The sequence below is a fragment of the Danio aesculapii genome, chromosome 3 (genome assembly GCF_903798145.1).
Source record: "Danio aesculapii chromosome 3, fDanAes4.1, whole genome shotgun sequence".
Classification (NCBI taxonomy): domain Eukaryota; kingdom Metazoa; phylum Chordata; class Actinopteri; order Cypriniformes; family Danionidae; genus Danio; species Danio aesculapii.
This window is the reverse complement of record NC_079437.1, coordinates 48124630-48145941: the sequence shown is the minus strand read 5'-3', so window position 1 is coordinate 48145941 and position 21312 is coordinate 48124630. Positions and strand designations below refer to the sequence as shown.

The window sequence follows — 21312 nt, the reverse complement described above, 5'->3', positions numbered from 1 at the left end:
AACAGAAGTAACACGCTTTTTCCGCTCGAGCACACAGCACACAACAGCAAAACTTGAAGCCGCTGAGCGAGCATAAGCAGAGCGTAAAATACTGGCTGCAGTCAGTAAACCATTTAACAGATGCCCCGTATGCAGCCAAACTTTAAAAATGTATAAAGCATATTTTAATCGTTTAAACTGATACCATTCATCGGTTACAAACGCGCCCTTTCGGTTATTGCTTAATCGGTTATTTTGAGCATCCCCAAACTAACCGCATGTGCAAGCTCTATTTTTTTTTTCTCTCACGGCCGCACGCCGGAGATCCGGCATGGTGCAGGAATACTTTAAGCCCTGGTAAGATCATGTTATTACTAAGAAACTAAATCAAAATTATATTTTAATTGAACACATCTGAGCACATAAGGTACGCACAGAAAAGTCTGTTTAGTGTTGTGGAAAGGCAAAGCTGAATATCTGTGGTTAAACTGCCACCCAGCGGTTAAAAGCTGCTGGCGCACCAAGTACCGCTGTCGCCGCGGTATGAATGGCGCCAAAAGGAACACATTGAAGTAGTAACATCTGTATGCACCTTAATTTTGCATTTATGTGGCATATATACACATATATGCAACATATATATTATTATATATGTGCATATGTAACTGTACTCTCTTTTACTCGGCGTTGTGTTGTAAATGACGAGAGGACACCATTTTGAGTCTGCACAGAGAATGTTGTTATGTTTGTGACAGATCGGCAGCTTCAGCTCATTTCAATAAATGTACACTCTATAGTTAAAGGGCACCTAGCTTAGCCCTTTTTTCAGATTTAATATACGTGTTTTGCGTCTCCAGAATGTGTCTGTAAAATTTCAGCTCAAAACACCCATCAGATTTTTTATTATACCTTTTATTAAGTCCTATTAATACATTTTTGTACTGGGTGGCGGTTTTGGTGTACTGCTCCTTTAAGGCTAGTCCTCCCCGCCCACCGTTTCTACGTGCCTTTCTGAGTGCCTTAATCTTTTTTTGAGAGAGAGAGTACAGTTAGTGGTATAGCCAGAAAGGCAGTTACAGATTAGGAAGGAAAGTGGAGACTAAATAGTTGAGTTTTTAGTCATTTCTTTAAGACAGCAAGTGACTCTGCTGTTCTGATGTAGTTAGGGAATTCATTCCACCAACTAGGCAGATTGAATGCGAGAGTTCGGGAAAGTGATTTCTTCCCTCTTAGGGATGGAACCACGAGGCGACGTTCATTCACAAAATGCAAGTTTCTGGAGGGCACATAAATCTGCAGAAGTGAGAGCAGATACTACAGTAAGAACTTACCAATGATATTTGTTGTGCAGTTGCATCGATGAGTCACACAAAATTCGCGCGCGCGCGCGCGCACACACACACACACACACACACACACACACACACACACACACACACACACACACACACACACACACACACACACACACCACACACACACACACACACACACACACACACTGGTACGGGTGGTTTATTGGGACCTTTTTTCCCAAATAAGTACCATCATGGTATATGGGGACCCACATTTCCTTTTGTCTTGGAAATATTAAGACCTGACATCCTACAACAATGTGGGGACCATGGCAAAAGTGGGCGTTTCGGATTTAATCATGCATTATGAGGACAGCCATGAGTGTTACACACACACACTAACAACCCTGGATTATGAGCACAATCAGTGTTTAACTGGACTTCACTCATACACACCAACACACTTTACTAACACAGGATTGTGAGGACAATTGGTGTTTAACTGGACTTTACTCATACACACCAACACACTTTACTAACACAGGATTGTGAGGACAATTGGTGTTTAACTGGACTTTACTCATACACACCCACACACATTACTTACACAGGACTGTGAGGACAACTGGTGTTTAACTGGACTTTACTCATACACACCCACACACATTACTAACACAGGACTGTGAGGACAACTGGTGTTTAACTGGACTTTACTCATACACACCCACACACATTACTAACACAGGACTGTGAGGACAACTGGTGTTTAACTGGACTTCACTCATACACACCAACACACATTACTAACACTGGATTGTGAGGACAACTGGTGTTTAACTGGACTTTACTCATACACACCCACACACATTACTAACGCAGGATTGTGAGGACAATCAGTGTTTAACTGGACTAGCTAATAGACAGACAGACGGAGAGAGATAGGTAGATAGATATATAGATCAGTAACATCAAATCACTGTCTCAAATGCATTTATTCACCAAGGCTTTTTAAAAAAAACAACTCAATGACAACATTTTAAGGGTTCTGCCCCTTAAAGGGTTAGTTCAACCAAAAATGAAAATTGATTTACTCAACTTAATGCCATCCTCGGTGTACATGACATTCTTCTTTCAGATGAATACATTAAGAGTTATTTAGAATTTTTCTGGGCACTTTCAAACATTATATGGTAGTGAATTGTGACCCCTTTTTAAACCTTGAAAAAGCACAAATATCTGTCGTGAAACGAACCCATACGCATCCGGGAGGTCAATGTGTCTTTTGAAGCAGATCAATGGATTTTTGAATCTGTCATTAGCTTTGTTTCCATGCACCTATTTTTATGTGCATTTTGCATATGTGCATAATAAACAGTGGATGGAAACGCCATATTGCGCATAAATTTTGAAAATGCGCATAAAAAACGTATGCGCATAACCGAGTAAGATAAACTTTTTATTCGATAAGAAAAGATGCACATAAACTACGATGGAAACACTTTTACCGCACAAATTCCAGTGTGCGCATTAAAAAGGTCATGTGATGTTGTTATGAGAGATCATGTGATGATGAAGTGTGTGTGTGAATGGATAATCCAGCAGCACACTGTAAACCATCTGAACTGTTGTTTTGGTCATTCTAAAACACCTAACCGTTTAAGTATTAGTGTTATTATATTATTAATGACCTCAAGAAATAAGAGCGTCTGTGCTCCGTGTCATTTATTAGATGAAGAAAAGATTGACGCAGCTTCTCTTACCACAGCAAATTCAGTTTTTACTGTTGATATTTGGCGCCAGTTAATCAGGAAGTGACGATTTTGTTGCTTTGACTCGTTGGATGGAAACGCTGCTTTATTTGCACGTCTTAACGCATTAATCCAGTTTTGCGCATAAAGTTCATCCGCATTTTTGGATGGAAACACAGCTAATGTCTGTATGCTTGTTTGCGAAAAGTCAAGTTGGCTGAGTTTGGGACATCTTTAATTTGTTCTTTGATTTGTTTAGGTTCATGTGACTCTGTCGCCAACACGCAAGTAGCAACTGGAGTTCATAATTCATAAAAAATAAATATTTGTTACAAACCTATCGATCCGCTTCAAAAGACATGACATGTATTGGAACGGTACCAACAAGGCCCACACTTCACATCCATAATAGTATTTAAGTGCTCAGAGAAAATTTTAAATAACTCTTAATGTGTTCGTCTGAACGAAGAATGTCATATACAGCTAGGATTGCATAGGGTGAATAAACCATTGGCTAATTTAATTTTTTGGATGAACTAACCGTTTAAAAGCAGTTTTTGCTTTTCTTTGTTGAAATGCACTCCAACATTTCTTTTATTTATCTGCAAACCTCTGTTCCTCACAAAGTCATTTAATTTTTCTTCTTTCTTTAAGAACATGGTCTTCTGCTTTCTTGCATTGATCACACTGTGCTTTTGTGGTGAGGTGTCCCTTTAAAATGTTTTATGACTGCATTCACTTCAGTCTGCTCCATGTTTTTATAATAACTGTCCTTGAGTTGGTGTCTGCAACAAATAAACACAAATTTACAGAAATACATATTTTTAATGACATTGTAAAAAAAAACTATAAAGACTTATTTTACAGTCAGAGTGCAGGCTTTCTGTATCCTACTCAATAAGAGCACAGTTCCCTAGTGCTGCCAAACTGGTGTATTTCTTCAGATAATTACAGGTGCTGGTCATATAATTAGAATATCTTCAAAAAGTTGATTTATTTCATTAATTCCATTCAAGCAGTGGAACTTGTATAATGTATACATTCATTCCACACAGACTGATATATTTCAAGATTTTATTTCTTATATGTTTTATCTAATCTATAGTGTTTGCTGTGCTGTAAAATATTTTATTTTACATAGCACAATATACAACAACACTAAATGTGTAGTTTTTTGCCTTGCATAACAAAATGAATGCATGTTATAATACTGAATTTAATTTACCTTGAAATTAAATTATGCTCTTTAATCCTAGTACTTTTAGGATCAATTTTACATTAATTTATTCGTTAATATAATATTTTATTTACTTAAAACAACAAATGTGAAAAAATGGATATGGCTTTCAAATAGTGAATTGATGGAAGAAAAAAAAACACTATTAAAAAATACCTAGAAATTATAGGAGAAATCCATATTGTACTGAAGAACACAGACTAAAAAAAATGATGACACATACATTTCTACGCTAAATATTTGTGACATAGATACTTACATTTGCAAGTTGAAGTCAGCCACTTTCTACTTGACATGGAACCACTACAATCAATCATCGCACAAATCCAAACTGGAAAAAACAGCACTGTGTACTTCATGCTGACACTGTACAGAGGGAGAGTTTTTATTAAAATCCAATTCACATGCTAGACATACCACAACTTTAATATGAAAGCATCAATTTGTAAAAATTCACTGCAGTTATTATTGAATTAAAAGCATGTCCAGGCTAAAAAGTGCACACATCAGATAAACCTTATTGACGCTAAAATGTCAAATTAATACTAAAACACTTTGTACATGAATGACAAAAATCTTAGTGCCAGATGTAAAATGAGCCAACACATAACCAACCAAACTCTATTCATCAACTGTGTAAAATATGGGGGTCCTCACAAGGCCAAATTGTCCTCGCAATTCATGTCCATGTCACGCCCATCCCCCAATACACAATAAAGTGAACACATAACAGACCAAACTGTACTAATCAAATGTGTTAAACTATGGGGGTCCTCACAAGGCCAAACTGTACTTACAATCCATGACCATGTCATGCCCATCCCCCAATACACTAGTTATTATTATAAATTAATAGAGAGTAGGGATGCTAACGGTTACTCAATGATCGATTTATTGTCAGTAATCAGTTTAATCAACAGACCTTATCGATGACAGATTAAGCATGGACATTAAAGGATAAGTTATGATTTGTGCTGCGAGACAAGCGTCCACGACTTTACACATTAAATAATCAAGTGTGTGCAGTTTATGTTATGTGGGGGACGCATAAAACCCTGTTTTAAGTGGATCTCGGTTATATCTGCGGGTGCTGCCGTTAATTTGCAGGTCAGGAAATCAAAAAGTAGGCTATATGATGTTTAATTATGAGTGGGTCACGGGTGGATAAGATAAATTATTGGTTATGCAAACTTTAACTAGTTTCTCTAAAATATTAAGGTGTTTTAAGCAATTTCATCTGACAGACTGGCACGAATTGGAATTCTCACAATGAGTTTCTGAGTTCTCTCATCCTTCAGACCGAGTTTGTTCTTCCTAGGTAATCTGTGAACACGTTCAGTGCTCTGAATAGCTTGTAAAGCCTGTCCTGTTCTTTCAAATTACTTAATTAAATGTTAAATTATTATAGTTAAATTATTGAAACTGGCCAGCGCAATGGATGATTTTGTCATTAACAGTGAAAGCTGTTTAATATAGGCTTCCCTGAAACTGTGAATGTTTCACTTTAAATTTTTTTATATTTATTTATTTAACAAAAAGTTGTGTTTTGGGTCTGAATAGCAGTACTTCTTTTGAAACACTTCACCACAAATGTTATTCATTCTTTATTTTGTAGATAATTGAGCACCAAAAAATACATTATTTTCCAAAGAATATATATATGAAGTGTACATTTATGTTCGTGCCTGTTGCACAACTGTGCAGTGGATGATTTGTTTCACTCTCTGAAAAATAAGGATTTAATTAATGCTCCGCTGTAATTGGTTTATCCCAAACCGCTGTCTTATATTTGCTACAAACTTTTAGTTTAAAAGAAGTCATTCTTTTACAGATTATGTCTTAAGCATCTGAATTTTTATCTATGCTGATGTGTTTTTATTTTCTCCATCTTACTCGTGGCGAGTTCAGGTGAAAGTAAGATTTAAATAAATAAAGATTTATTAAATAAAGGCCACAATTTTATTTGCCTGCATCGAACTGGCAGGAAAATCTACATTTAAAATACATGAAATACAAAGGCTGGTTATTTTACCGGTGATGAGGGATAATAGTAGTATTACAGAGGAAATATCTTAATATTATAAAGGAAACCTAAGTTTGACATCAACAGATTCTATCAATGTCGTATCAAATGCCCTTAAATAAATGTAGCCTCTGACATCAAGCACCAAGTGTTTATTGAGATTGTGTCACCTATCATATATAGTCTGTTCTTTACAGAAGCTTTAAGGCACCTTTATTTAGCCTAGCCTACTACTGTATATAAATTTAGATTTTTTTTTTACATATAATGTTCCATTACTTCATTTCTTTTTTTTATATTTATAGTTTATATATAAAATGAGCACTTAGCTTATTTCGCAGTGATCATTATGCAAAGAGCATATTGCATATTGGTTTTATTCTTCATTAACACATTCATTAATTATGTATTTTATAAATGGACTGTTTATACAGACTAAGCTAATAATTACTGTAAGTCTCCAAATGGAAAAGGCTAGGGTGATTTGTTTAATATTTCAAAACATTCAAAACTTTATCTATTATGTTTATGGAGTGGTGATTAATGATTAATTAATAATTTAAATGATCATGGATCACAGGATTTTGTGGAAATTGACATCCCTAACAGAAAGAGGTCTATTTTACTCAAAGAGAGTTATTTTTGAGATAACAGCCCAGGACAAACAGCCTAAAATAGCACTTAACCCTTCTACATCGAACATTGTCATTGTCAAAGAGGAAATTATTTTGTTTGCAATAAGATATATTTGCAGTTTTGGATAGAAACTCTGCTCATATCAAGAAGGAAATTAAATTCACTTACTTTCTCCTTATCTGATGTGGAAGTGTTTCGAACCACATTCAATCATTGCCATTGATGACTCTTCACATAATTCCTGTAAATGTGAAAAGGAAAAAAAAAAAAAAAAAAAAAAAAAAAAAAAAAAAAAATTCACAAGATTGGGTCAAAAAGCCAAGTAAGTACTACACTTACCTAATGAACTAATAATACCTGGCCAATTTCAGGTGTTAGGGAAAAGCAAATGAATGAAAAATTCTTGGACAACATCTACAATTTCATTTAATTTGTTATCTGAGTTTTTGTACAAGAAAGCAAATGGCAAGTATAAATTGAGCCTAAAAAGCCAACACATAACTGACCAAACTCTATTCATCAAATGTGTTAAAATATGGGGGTTCTCACAAGGCCAGACTGTACTTACATTTCATGTCCACGTCATGCCCATCCCCCAATACACTAGTTATTATTATTAATTAATAGAGAGGTGTATATTTTACTCAAAGAGAGTCATCACAACAACATTTTTGAGAAAACAGCCCAGGTAAAACAGCCTAATATGATAAATCAACCCTCCTTCTACAACCACAAATCAGAAACAGTTGAGACAGTATGGAAATTGCTAATAAAAAAATTGCGTAATGTTGCCATTCATTTTTACAACACTTAAAAATATGTTTAGGGACTGGAGACAGCAAGTGATGAAGTGTTTCATGTGTAATTTTGCACCATTCTTCCTGCAAACAAATCAAAGTGGGCAACAGTACGGTGCACCACACATTCTGTATTGGAGACAGGTCGGGACTGCAGACAGGCCAGTCCAGTACCCGTGTCCTCTTTCACCTGTTGACATCACCCGTTTCACATCACATCATTATTTAACCATTTTACCTGATGACAGCCCTAAACTCCTGTCAACTTTTTTTGAAATATGTTGCAAGAAGCAAAATTGTATTCCAAGTTTATTAACACATTAAATAATGTCTGTTGGATTATCTGCAATGCAATACAAATCAAAGTAAATTTAGTAATCAGTACTTTCTTTTTTTATTAGCATTTTCCATACTGTGCCAATCTTTTCTGATTTGAGGTTCTAACATGGTTTGCATCAAGAAGGAAATTAAATTCACTTACTGTCTCTTTCCCTGACATGGACGTTTTCGCACTGCATTCAATCTCAGTCACCAATGATTCTTCATGCAATTCCTGTAAAAGTGAGAAAGAGAAACAAGATTGAGGCAAGAAGATTTGCAAAGTGACGATTTTATTATCTTTGACTCATTTGAGTGAAACATTGTTTGATTATTTGATATTCAAATTGATTATTTGAAACATTTTAATGCATTGTTTTAAATTTCCACATAAGTTACATTTGCCTATTGGCTTTTTGTCAAGGGAACCAGTGTGATGCCAACTGCTGGTTTGCCTACAAAGTGACATTATAGTTCCATCACTCTATTTAACAAATGTGTTTAAATATGGGGGTGAGAAAGGAAACTAGAGATGTTCATAATAATTGTTTAACCGTTAACTGAAAGGATGCATTTTTAACCAATTTATGGGATCAGTTAAACAATTAAAATGTAATATTATTTTATTTTGCAACACATAGGGCTATTTGTTAACTCAGGGACATTATAATATGTGCAACCACAAGTGCCTACAGATGTATTTTGATAAAAGAAGCACATCGAAGAGTGAAAAGACTTGTCACAGTTTGACACAGACAAGTTGATGCCAAACCAACGCTATTGGTTGTTGCCTCTGTCCTGGATCTGCATTATAAACCCCTTCGTGTATTTGCACAAGTGGAGAAAGAAGCCCCTAATGCAAAACTTTCTGAAATGTGCTCTGCTCTGAAAACAAGTCGAAGCATTGGGGTTTTCACTTGCTCTGAGTGCGCTCCACACGGCACCATCATAAATACAATCAACAACTAACTCAACTTTTTTTTCATTTGGAGAATTACAGTTATTAATATTCCTTATAAAAGATCCATTTATAAATACCCTACATAGCCTAATCAAGAAATAAAACAAATGCTTATTCACTTAAATTATTTTTGCATATGATAACTCCACACCAAACTGAGACTTTCATTTTATAGCTTTATAAACTATTAAAATGTATACAAGTAATGCAATCCTTGGCTACATGTTAAAAAAAACTAAATTATTATTTGCTATAGTAGCCTAGCCTATACTTTAAATATAAGTCAAGATGTGCCTTATAGTCTCTCATCACCACGGCCACAGCGCACATCTGTTTAAAGCTTCTGTAAAGAACAGAGCTTCATTTGACATATGAAACAATCTTAATAAAAAAAACTTACTTCTTTGCCATCAACTAGACTACACTGTTTAAGGGCATTCTATACGTTATGACAACGATAGAATCTGTTGTTGTAAAGTTTAGGCTATATTTCCTTCTTAATAAATTTCCTTTAAAATCTCTAATAACATTATTATACCTCATAGCTGGTAAGATATAACCAGCCTTTCAGCAAAGGCTATATTGATATACTGATATTTCTGTGCTACTGAGGACAGTGCAACTAAAAATCACACAAGCACTGGAGGTAAAATCAGATGCTCAAGACATAATCTTTAAAATAAAGACTTCTATTAAAAATGTTGACAGACGTTGCAATATAAGAATCAGAGAGGTGCATTAATTAAATGCCTATCTTCTGTAGAGCAAACGATTTGAGGTAGCCTGCTATTTTTATTTGAATGAAACAAAAACCAAAAGAAACATGATTGGAAATAAACAGCATGCTGGTTCTTAAAAAGGATTCAGTCAGTGTTTTCGTTTTGTAATCTCAATTTGTAATTTAACTGAAAAGAAAATATTTAGGGCAGGCCTTTTTATTTAGTTATTATTTTTTTCTATGCTGTTGGAAACACTGTGTGTGAAGACTTTATAATGTTCTATGCATATTTTACTAAAGGGTTGCACTTTAAAATACTGAGATGTGTGAAACCATTAGGGTATATTTAGACTGAGCATAAGGTACTGTTGCACTTTAAAAAAAAAAATGTAAAAGGTGAAGTGCCTTTTTATTTTTAAAAAAAGTTTCTGAATTTTAAGATACAAAGATGTTATTTTTCTATAGTATTCATATTCACTTTTTATATCTTTTTTGCACAGTTTTTATACAGTTATTTTGTAAAACTTTACTCTAGTTTGCTGTATGCATTTGTAATAATTTATTAATGGATAAGTCTGAAGCACACCATAAATTTAATCTGTCAATTTAAACAAGGCTAAAATTATACACAACAGTTTCTACAGATACCCACTCAGGTATCGGTTTAGTACTTGCATTTGGTTGATTCCCTGAGCTCAGGTATGAGAATCAGTATCGGTAAGGGAAAAAGGGTATTGGAACATCCCTACCTCCTATTCTATCATGGTCAGCGTCAAGAAGGAAATTAAATTCACTTACTGTCTCTTTCCCTGATGTGGAAGTTTTCGCACTGCATTCGATCTCAGTCACCAATGACTATTCAAGCAATTCCTGAAAAAGGGAAAAAGAGAAACCCAAGATTGAGGCAAAAAGTTTTGCAAAGTGACTATTTTTTTGTCTTTAACTAGTTTGATGCAAAGGATTATTATTCACAAATTTTAGAATATATTTCAATTTTCCACATAAGTTACATTTGCAGCTTCAGATGGAAACCTGGCTTTTATAAAAAAGGAAAATTAAATTCTCTTACTTTCTCCTTATCTGATGTGGAAGTGTTTCGAACCACATTCGATCATTGCCATTGATGACTCTTCACATAATTCCTGTAAACATAAAAAGGAAAAGGCACAAGATTGGGTCGGAAAGGCAGTGAATGCAGATATAAAATGAGCCTATAAAGCCAATACATAACCAAACCAACCCCTATAGAGTGGTGGAACTATGATGTCTCTGTAGACAAAACCCAGAAGCGAGTTTGTGTTTTAGCACTTCTGCTTCCAACTTTCTAAAGTAAATGTTTTTTTTTTTTTTTATGTTTTTGGAATGGCATATTTGTAAAATCCCTAAAATAAAGTGTGTTTAATGCAAGCTTAAGAAATGATCTTCTTCATTTGTACACTCCTTTGCGCTCACTGAGATTATCTTCTGCTGAACTGTTATCTGTCCCAAACTTTAAGATAAAGTCATTTGGTGGCAGGGCTTTTAGCTGTACAGCACCAAAGTTATGGAACTCCCTGCCTTTGTACATTCGCAAGGTAGACTCTATTTAGATAAAAACGTTTTTGTTTAGGATAGCTTTTAATGATTTGCTGGTTTAATTTATGCTGATTGTCATTTTTACTGCTTGTATTTTTATGATGTGCTTGCGATCTGCTGTAAGGTGTCCTTGAGTGCTTTTTATTATTATTATTATTAAGATACATTCATGTTTTATTCTAAGATATAAAACACACCAATTACAGCACATTTGTGATTTTTCTTTTAAGCTGTTAGGTGTCTTTATAAAGCTGGTTGCTAAAAAGTTGCTAAACGAGACTACAGGTGCTGTCGGACATGAAATATCTCACAGTGAACAGGTTGATGGTGATGAGGTGACGATCATGGTATAGTCCGTTTATAGCCTAGTGTCAGATTTTTAGTTGTGGTGCTTGTATTCAGGCTTTAAAATTCAGTAAAGTTATATTATGATGAAGAGCATTTTATATTAAAGATGATCTCAATGGACAAAAGGTGCAAGTTTAATGAACTATGGTAGAGCACAGAGCTTAGTTTTTGCAATAATCCTATTGGCTACACGAGTGACATTATAAATGAGTGATTATAATAAATGATTCACCATTCATATGGACCAATTTCTTCTTCCTTCAAATCACAAGCGGCAACCTCCCGCTCTCCCTCGGGAAGCCAATACGGAAGTAACTGAAACTGCAGTTCATCAAAATTCCGCTAGTCCTGGCTCCATAATAGAGCAAATTGTAATTGAGCCCACTGTTAGAATGGCCAACTTTACAGCAGAAAAAAAGGTGTTTACAGCCTGGTATAAAGAACCATTTTGGTTCATATAGCTAATATTTCCCTTCATGACAACTGTGAGGGGGGTGAATTTTTTTATAATTCATCCATTTCCTTTGTATTAGGTTATATTAAGTTTGCATAATTAAGGGCGTGGCCACTTGAGTGACAGCTAGGTCTCGCTGGTCGCCGTCACTTCACCTCAGCTGAATCCGGCAGATTAGCCACTGATCTCAGCATATTCATCGTATTTTTGTTTTGTTTTATGTGGCTTTACACAGTCAGCTGCCTTTTGGACTTATTTCTTACAATTATTAGATGATATTGGATGCTGTGTGCACTTAATTGTGCTCACAAACCATTCATGTGGCCTCGTTTCCCATGTGAGTAAAGTTATATACTTGTATACCATCTCTATAAATATATTTGTTTTATTTAAGATCATTTATCATTAATATTTTTCTTTAGACCCGTAAAGCACTCCAGAATGTGACAGATTGATTAGCTGTAGGCTCTAGAACAGTCATCTGAAGCGTTATCATACAGTGTTATGCTGGATTTCATCAATAGTCTTGCATTTACTAACACAGACTATATTTAAAGTGTTTGGAAGTAATTCACGTTTTCCTCCTGTAGAAAAACGTCATAAGAACAATGTTTAGTGGCTCAATGTATTACTAAAGTGTTTTTAAAAGTCTAAACACTTTATTGATATAGTGTACAGCCAAGCACATGTGGTCAGAACACAAACGAGTCGCATGTAATAAAGTATTAAGTGTTTCTCCCAGAGTAAAGTCTGTCTGCCAGGTCTAAGCAAAGTGCCAGCAGGTGTCTGTAGCTCCGCTCACTCTCCGCCTCTTTGCCCTTGTTTGGTATCCCGCCGTGGGTGCGATGACGCGCGAACAAAATGGCGACGGTTGGCCGCGCCTACTTGTAGCTTCTTTTGCAGTGTTCAGAAACCTATGGTTGACGTCACGGATGCTCCGTCCATATATTTTACAGTCTATGATCACAACCTGTAGATGTGATTAAAATGGTTGCCTTATTTTGTGTAGATTACAAAATATGTATTTAATTGTGTGTTGTAACTTGTAATCACCCGGCACGGCTTGTAATCACGTATCTATTATAGATCAGTGCTTGTACTGTATCTCTCAGGTTAAATCTGTATGGGGTATTCAAACATTGTGTCCAAAACCACGTTGAAAACTCAATGTGTGCTTCTTCCTTTACCAATTTAAATTAGTTTCTGAACTCTGTCATTGCTATGACCACAATCAGCTGTTCATACACATATGCTGCAGTCAATTTTCAGAATAGTTCAACTTTTGCCACTGTGTGGATTAATACTGAAATTTAAAAACATGCACAAACAATGAATTTATTTCTTTAGAGTAATTTGAAACATCAAAAACTAAACTAATAAATGAAATCCACAACACAATACAACAAACTAGGGCTGGGCGGTATATTGAGTTCTGGGGATATATCGATATGATTCCCCAACTCGATGCGGGATTATCCAACATCGTTTATATCGATATGGTTTGAAGCCACACATGCGCATTCTGCGCGAAACAGACCACTTCAAGGCAGCACACGAGCTTCACTTGCACAAATGAGCGCATGCGCAAATAAATGATTCACTCCATGAGTCATACAATAGATTTGTTCAAAATGAACAAAACATTCAAGAATGACCCATCACTGACACAACATGGAGGAACATGCAGTGTTGGTGTTGTATCGAAATCTGACTCACCTCGCGTACACGCACGTCACACAGCGCCTGCAGCTGTCACAGCGGTTTATCAGAAACCTTTTATTGATCATTCCTTTCGCAATTGACAGCAAGAATGAACATAGAAGCCTTGTCAAATTGACTGATGTGTTCAAATAAATTAAAAATGTCAAAATGGGAGGAATTTATACCACATTTCGAAAATAAAACCAGCTCATATTCACTGATTATAAGTTCAGTATTTATTGCATGACGGTCTCTTCTTTACATTGACATAATAATACATTTAGCTATGTGTTCTGCTCTGTTATAATGACTGTTTACATTTATATGCTTAACCAGCATTTTATCACAGTACTCTGAAACTGTTTCATTACTTCTCATATCTATAGTCTATTTGCTTTCATCTCCTTATTTAATATTTAGTAAAACAAGTTTAGTCCAAACAAAAGAAAAAGTGTAGGACTTTTTAACTTGGAGTGGAAGATTTCTCTGTAGATATCTTCGATATGTGCACTGTTTAATAATCGTGCACAATACATACATGTAAATGTGTAACTAATAAAACATATACAGCTGATTTAATTGTTGTTTGTAAAATCACACAACTGTGGTATACAGGATTACTTATAACAACACTGTAATTGTGTCAAAATAGTGTGCGTTTCATATTTACATTTATTGTGGTTTTTTCTATCCTACAATATTTTTTTGTTGTGTTACTATTTAAGTGTGTGTATGGTTCTGTTTATTTTGTTATTTGCACAACAGCACAGTAGTGCTGTGTATAGTGTTAAGCAGGAAAAAACCCTGTACTGTATTTATTTATCAAAGATTTTTTTTTTACTTGAAATGTTGTGTAACAGTTTTAAGCAGGAAAAAAAAAGAAAAAAAGATTTTGTGCAGCTGTTATTTTTTGTGCAGCTATTTTTTTTTTGTAAACAGAGAGGGAAACCCATGTGCTTGAATTATATGTTGCTCAAAAACTGTTTGATAAAAGTTTTAATAAAGGCTTTAACTCTCAAGTAACCATTTATGGGAAAATACCAGATATACATCATATACTGTCGTTCCTCCTAAAAATACCGGGATATGATTTTTTGCCCATATCGCCCAGTCCTACAACAAACGTGTCTTAAAGAGACCACACACTTACCCTTGAATGCCATGGCCAAGAAGAATCACCATAGAAGTGGGTAATTTCTTCATCTGGAAAGTTATCCCTGTAGAAAACGGACACAGGTGTGGGCTTCTTTAAGAACTACTGCCTTCATTTAGGATTTCTGTGATCATCATTCAGGCATCCCAGTTATCCATCCCTTTTTGAAGCATCGATGCTGTGGGAAAACTATTGCATAATTAAAACATTCCTGACTAAAACACAAAGTAATAACCTAATATTGAATAGTTTGTGATGTTAAGCTAACCTTGCTTTTTAATCTTTAGTCAAATATATGACACAGTTTACTACCCTTCCTTAAAGTGTTTCTATTGACATCCTGACCACCTTGTTATTGTTTATTATACCATAAAATTTGTATGTTGTTAATACTACTACTACTTATTATTACTACTAATAATAATAAATAGTCTACAGTGGACAAGCTCAAGTTTAGACCTCGTTTACACCTGTATTTAGCATCATCCATGTCTGTTTAAAATGTTTAAAATGAAGCCAAAAATGTCCAACTTACCAGTAATGTGTTTCATTAAATATGAACTCAAAGACTGTAGTGGACTGAGTTGTCAGACTGTAAAGTTAGTACAATCACTAAGAAATGAATATACGTGTCATATAACTGTAATATAAACAAACTGGGTCACGGACACCATTTAATCTGCTAATGATGTCGCACCTTAAGTGATATGACCCTGACTAACTCGTCATGCACACAATGTTTAAAGTTAACTTAACACACGCCACAAAAGTATACAGTAAATAAGCAGTTCATACCTTAAAGATGCACAAATGGTTCTCTTTTGTAGTTGCTGATAGTTCACTCCGTTGGAATTAAAGGTCTACCTCGCGTGTCTTCGGCAGCCAATTGGAAACATGAAGCGGGCTGCTATTGATGGACATGAAATCCAGCCAATCGCTGACGAGGATTCCGCTGATCGACCAATGAAACGCGATCAAATTCAGCCAATCGCTGACGAGGAGGCCCTCTCGCTAGACCAATGAAACGCGACTGTGACGAGCAGAAATGTGTATGAAAGAGCAGTAGCAGCGGAGGGACGATAGTGGGAGATTATACACAATGAGCATACACAGATACACACAGAAAAACGGGCTCACCGTAACTATTAGGACATAACGAGAAAAGGCGGGAGGTGGTATGTCACACCATTTTGAACACTTGTACGCTGCTTGACTTATCGGGACATTAGCACTGTCCCAATAGTTACGGTGTGTCCTCATATTGTCGGTATGTATTCAGGTGTTTTGTCCCAACAGTCCGGTCGCACCAACGCACACACACACACACACACACACACACACACACACATACTGGTACGGGTGGTTTATTGGGACCTGTAGTAAGGTTCGTTGTGAGGGAAGAAGAAGACAGGGTCGGCGTTAAGGCAAGTGATAAGTTTTATTATTATTATTATTTTTAGTGCTGAGCAACACGCTCCACAATGTGCCGGCTGTTACTCGGTTCTCCCTCTCCCTGGTCTCTCCTGCTCCCTTAAGAAGGCGTCTCTCCGGCCCAATCACTAGAGAAAGCAGGTGTTATTAATTATTTCTGATTGGGCTACTGACCAGCCGCCGGTGTCTCCACTCTCTTTCTCCCCTTTCTGGGTGTTCGGCCCCACTCTCCCCACCACATACCCCCACCGCCCGTCTCAGGCCGGGCAGCCGTCCGGCCTGCGGCCCCCCTCCCCCCCCCTGCCGCCCGGGAGAGGAAGTCAGCCACGACCATCTGCGCGCCCGGCCTGTGGACCACCTTGAAATTAAATGGTTGTAAAGCGAGATACCAACGGGTGATCCGCGCGTTGGTATCCTTCATGCGGTGGAGCCACTGGAGGGGAGCATGGTCCGAACAGAGGACGAATTCTCGCCCCAGGAGATAATAACGGAGGGTGAGGACCGCCCACCGTATCGCCAAACACTCCCTTTCTATGGTGCTGTACCTAGCCTCCCGGTTGGACAGTTTCCGGCTGATGTACAGCACCGGGCGCTCCTCATCCTCAACCTCCTGGGAGAGAACCGCCCCCGCCTAACCGGTCGAGCAACTCGTCAACCCGCGGCATTGGATACGCGTCGAATTTCGACACCGCATTTAATTTGCGGTAATCCACACAAAACCGGACTGACCCATCTGTTTTGAGTACCAAAACGATCGGGCTGGCCCAGTCACTGCGGGATTCTTCTACTACACCCATTTCCAGCATTTTTCTTAATTCATCCTGAACCACCTTTTTTTTGTGTTCAGGCAAGCGATACGGTCGGGTCCTTACGACCACGCCCGGTTCGGTCTCGATGTGGTGCTGAATTAAGTTGGTGCGACCGGGTAGGGGGGAGAACACGTCTGCAAATTCGGTTTGGAGGCGTCGGACGTCGGTGAGCTGCGCGGGCGAAAGATGATCACCCCCGGCGACCAGAGTCTTTGCCCCATTCCGGTTAACACTCTCCGGTCCCAGGTCATCTTCGCTGGAAACGAGTGCCGCCAGCATCACCCTCCTCCGGCTCCCTCCACAGTTTCAATAAGTTAATATGGTAAATTTGACGTGCCCCTCTCCTGTCCGTTCGCATCACCTCATAATCAAGATCGCCAACTCGTCGTGTGACCACAAACGGCCCTTGCCACTTGGCGAGTAATTTGGAACTGGAAGAAGGCAGCAGTACAAGGACTTTATCTCCCTTTGTGAATTTTCGTAGTTTAGTGCCCTTATCATATCGCCTGCGTTGTTCCTCCTGAGCCTTGAGCAAATTCTCCGTAGAGAGCCGCCCCAGTGTGTGGAGTTTTGCTCTTAGGTCCAGGATATATTGAATTTCATTTTTGCTTTGTGAAGGCTCGTCCTCCCAAACCTCTCTAACAACATCCAAAACCCCACGGGGCTGTCTGCCGTAGAGAAGCTCGAAGGGGAAAACCCCGTGGAGGCTTGGGGAACCTCCCGCACAGCAAATAATAAGGGCTCCAACCATTTATCCCAATTTTTCGCGTCCTCGTGAACGAATTTACGGATCATGGATTTAAGCCGTGCGATTAAATCGCTCAACCAGCCCGTCTGTTTGTGGGTGATAGACGCTGGTGCGAATCGATTTAATGCCCAATAATCCGTAAGTTCGCGTAGTGTACGTGACATGAACGCGGTGCCTTGATCAGTGAGGATCTCCTTGGGGATCCCCACTCGGGAGATCAGACTAAACAGACCTTCCGCAACACTCTTTGCCTAGATGTTACGGAGCGCTACTGCTTCCGGGTACCGCGTTGCATAATCCACTATGACTAATGCAAAGCGGTGCCTGCGTGCGGATCGCTCTAATGGCCCGATGAGATCCATACCAATTCTCTCGAAGGGGATCTCTATAATTAGTAAAGGGCGCAATGGCGCTTTTGATGTGGCCGGTGGGTTCACCAGTTGACATTCACGGCATGCAGCGCACCATCTGCTAACATCCCCGTGAATGCCCGGCCAAAAGAATCGGGTCATGAGGCGATTTAATGTGGCCGCTTGACCTAAATGTCCGGCCATGGGATTCGAGTGAGCCGCCTGGAAAAGCATTTCCCGGCGGTCTTTGGTACTAATAATTGGGTTGTATCTTCCTTTGTTTGAGTGTCTTGGGTCACTCGATACACCCTGTCATTAATAATCTTAAAATACGGATAGGACGGGTCGATCAGGCTGGAGGTTTCTCCCATCAATAACCTGCACTCTTTCAAGTGCATGTCTCAGCGTGTCGTCACGCGACTGCTCTAGGGGAAAGTCTTTCCACCGGGAAATTCCCGGCCCTGCCCCTGAGTCAGCGCGTGACGTCATCACTTGGGATTCCCCCAGCTGAGCGACCCGCCCCCTCTTCGGCGATTTTTTTTTTTTTTCCAAGATACACCCGCGCTTAAGATTTCCAGTAATTTGTTAAAATCAGGCCAATTCGTCCCCAAGATTAGCGGGGTGTTGAGGTGTGGATTAACCGCTACCTCCACATTATGCTTTTTTCCCCCTGAATTGAATTTTCATAGCCGTTAGCGGACAGTGTCTTACCTCTCCGTGCACACACCTTATCTGAACCGTGCGGCTCTTATCCAATGCCGAGCGTTGCACCAAGCATGGTGGATGGAGGTTTGGTTACAGCCTGAATCACCAATGCCTGATAGGTATCCCCCTTAATACTCACCGGTATTTGATACAGTCCATTGCCGACCGGGGCGACGGCTGGCACGTCGGGCAGGCGGGATCAATGCACCCACCTCCATTACGGAGCAGTTTTCTGGGGCATGATCCTCCCCCTCGCAATGCCAACACGCCGGCCCAGACCTTCCCGTTACACCCCCGGGGCCAGTAGGACCAACTGATTGGGCCGGAGAGAGACCTGTCGGCGCCTGAAATCCGCCCATAGTACGGGCGTCCCCGTCTCTGTCCCGGTAAGTGCCCCAACGAGGCGTGAAGCGCTGAGGGTCCGGGCCTGGGTTCGCCTCCGGGGCGCCGGAATGGGCGGTCCCCTCGATCTGGGCCTGGGAGTGGGAGGAGAGAGAGACAGAGAAGGGACAGGGGGAGAGAGAGAGAGAGAGAGAGAGATGTTACTTCGCCGACCCTGGACCTCGCTACCAGGTGATCCTCCGCCAGCTGGATGGCCGTGTCTAGATCGTCTGGCCGGTGGCACTGGACCATTCCGATGTTCGGGAGGGAAGGCGGGCGATAAACTGCTCCAGTACCACGGCATCCACGACCTGGGCGATGGTTCGGTCACTCCTGTACCAGCCATCTGCGGCAGGCATCACGGAGCTGCTGGGCAAATACGAAGGGCGGCCGCTTTCTTCAGCTCTTCAGCGACCGGAATCGCTGGCGTTGTTCCTCCGGATTGCGGCCGGCCCGCTGAAGTATGGCTCGCTTCAGGTGAGCATAGTCCAGGAGATCCTCGGCCGGTAGCTGCTGTGCGGCGGTCTGGGCTTCGCCCGACAGCAGCGGGATGACTCGGACCGGCCAATTGGCCCGCTGCCACCCACATGCTTTGGCCATCTTCTCTAATAAATCGAGAAACACTTCCGGATCATCCGTTGGCCCCATTTTGTGTAGCGTTATGGGAGGGTGGGTGGCTGATGTTACCGCGGGCTGGATCTCCCGGTCCAGCAGACTCTGGACGAGCTCGCGGTCCTCGCGCTGGGCCTCCACCAGGACTTTTGAAGCGCTCTTCTTGCTCGGCCCGTATATCCAGGAGTTCCTGGTGCTGTTCACGGTGGAGGACCGCGGGCGCCTGGATCACTTCCGCAAACGGACTGGTTGACGGAGTGGTCATCTTGGCAGCGAGATCTCTTCTTCTTCCTGGGTTTCGGCACCACTGTAGTAAGGTTCGTTGTGAGGGAAGAAGAAGACAGGGTCGGCGTTAAGGCAAGTGATAAGTTTTATTATTATTATTATTTTAGTGCTGAGCAACACGCTCCACAATGTGCGGCTGTTACTCGGTTCTCCCTCTCCCTGGTCTCTCCTGCTCCCTTAAGAAGGCGCTCTCCGGCCCAATCACTAGAGAAAGCAGGTGTATTAATTATTTCTGATTGGGCTACTGACCAGCCGCCGGTTGTTCTCCACTCTCTTTCTCCCCTTTCTGGGTGTTCGGCCCCACTCTCCCCACCACAGGACCTTTTTCCCAACAGTCCGGTCGCACCAACGCACACACAGAGACAGACAGACAGACAGACAGACAGACAGACAGCGCCCGTTTAGTATGGAGAGAGATTAGACTCAATAATAATTCACGCAAAAGACACGATGTACACATGCGTAGCCAAATTCACGTACGTAAAATATTTATTTATACTTACAAAAACAATTCACATGCACAAAATAAAAATACATTTTCATAAAATACGTTTCACAAATGCAAAACACCATTTGCAAATATATAAGAGTGTACAAAAAGTTTTGAATGTTTAAAATTCACGAGTTCATCCTGAATGAGAATGTGCAAATCCTCTCTCACGTACGACTCACCCTGAATACGAGTGTGTGCACTTTTGAGACTTTCCTGCCAGAAACAGGCAACTCGTACCTCTCAGCCAATCAGATGAGAGCTGTACTCGATGTCAACCACTCTGCGCTCCTTTTGCGCAGTCTGTTCCTCTAACCAACATGTAAGCTCGCATCTTATTGGCTACAGGGCACGAATGACTCACGTGGGAGGTGTGTGCTGACAGGAAAGTCTCAAAAATGCACACACTCGTATTCAGGGTGAGTCGTACGTGAGAGAGGATTTGCACATTCTCATTCAGGATGAACTCGTGAATTTTAAACATTCAAAACTTTTTGTACACTCTTATATATTTGCAAATGGTGTTTGCATTTGTGAAACGTATTTTATGAAAATGTA

The 21312-nt window shown here is 39.6% G+C and overlaps 2 long non-coding RNA genes across 2 annotated transcripts; both read right to left on the bottom strand.

Annotated features, from left to right (window-relative positions):
• Window positions 1–3542: 3542 nt before the first annotated feature.
• On the bottom strand, window positions 3543–10554 carry LOC130221600 (uncharacterized). Its single transcript, XR_008836298.1, has 5 exons — window positions 10511–10554; window positions 8197–8268; window positions 7087–7159; window positions 4519–4625; window positions 3543–3807 (listed from the first exon to the last, which is right to left on the bottom strand). It is a non-coding gene; the product is annotated as an uncharacterized LOC130221600 (long non-coding RNA).
• A 226-nt stretch (window positions 10555–10780) lies between these two features.
• LOC130221601 (uncharacterized) lies at window positions 10781–15821 on the bottom strand. The gene is made up of 4 exons (XR_008836299.1): window positions 15739–15821; window positions 15479–15535; window positions 14941–15007; window positions 10781–10854 (listed from the first exon to the last, which is right to left on the bottom strand). It is a non-coding gene; the product is annotated as an uncharacterized LOC130221601 (long non-coding RNA).
• Window positions 15822–21312: the final 5491 nt, after the last annotated feature.